This window comes from Cyprinodon variegatus, unplaced genomic scaffold (genome assembly GCF_000732505.1).
Source record: "Cyprinodon variegatus isolate N-32 unplaced genomic scaffold, C_variegatus-1.0 Scaffold1766, whole genome shotgun sequence".
Taxonomy (NCBI): domain Eukaryota; kingdom Metazoa; phylum Chordata; class Actinopteri; order Cyprinodontiformes; family Cyprinodontidae; genus Cyprinodon; species Cyprinodon variegatus.
Window position 1 is genome coordinate 59,564 of NW_015152219.1, and position 1,133 is coordinate 60,696.

At 38.8% G+C, this 1,133-nt stretch overlaps 1 protein-coding gene across 1 annotated transcript in view; it reads right to left on the minus strand.

The window, feature by feature from the left end:
* Positions 1-1,133, minus strand: part of LOC107104495 (low affinity immunoglobulin gamma Fc region receptor II-like) — a 6,890-nt gene that overhangs the window by 3,913 nt on the left and 1,844 nt on the right. The gene's annotated exons all lie outside the window — the stretch shown is intronic.

Below are 1,133 nucleotides of genomic sequence, written 5' to 3' on the forward strand. Positions count from 1 at the left end.
AAGGAATAAAACACAGATAACCACAGTTGCCACCAGACTGGAAATGTGCAGAAGTTTACATCTACTAAAAAGAAGTGGTCAGAATATTTTAAATCAATGAGACTAAGTTATCTGGGGCATTTTAGATGTTTGGGGTTTTAGTGAAACACAGTTTGCCCACTGATACCAAACCCACTCTGCCAAGTAGGTCAGACCGTTTATTATATTCAGTCTAACCTTCATCAAACCACACTGAGATGAAAATTGGGACACATAAATGTATTGTGTGATGAGATAAGATTAGTTCTGATTTTAACTAAGGACTACAATCCTAGAATCAACAACAGTGAGCTGAGATCCAATCAAACAACATCAAAGAGAGGGACTCTTAGCAGGTACATCTGATCAAGGTAGACCACTGCTCTATTTCCATCAGACCTATGCAGTTATTTGATAGGCAGGAAGAAAGACACACTGCAAAAATAAAATACATCTGTTTTGAGCAGATACAAAGAAAGATGTTTTTGACATCTATCTATAAATAGTTTTTTTTGTTTGTTTTTTTGACAAAATGTTCATTTGATTGGTGTTTATCTGACTGTGTTAATCATTATTCCCCCACTAAATGAAAAAGTAATAATTTATTATTACCTACAGACAATTAATACCAGTAGGTGAAATTTAGCTCCAGACAAGTGGTGACGCTCCAAGTGACCCATATTTATGCTGTGTGCTCCTGTTCTCCCCAGGTCCAGACTTTCCTGTGTTCTTACCTGGTGAGGACACCAGTCCGTACTCGCCTTCTTGTGAATTGAGAAATGGCCTAAGACTAAATCTATGATCGCTTTAAAGAAAAAAAACTGTGATTTTACCTAACAAAAACATCCTAGAGGTTTAGATTTGCTGCATTTGATCGTCCATCTATTTTCCATCACACTTATCCCAAGTGGGGTCGCGAGGAATGCTGGTGCCTCCAGCTGTTTATGGGCAAAATCAGTCCATCACAGGGCAACACAGAGACAAACAGGACAAACAACCATTCATGCACACTCACACCTAAAGAGAATTTAGACAAACCAATTAACCTGACAGTCATGTTTTCAGACTGTGGGAGGAAGCTGAAGTACCTGGAGAGAACCCAAGCATGCACCAGG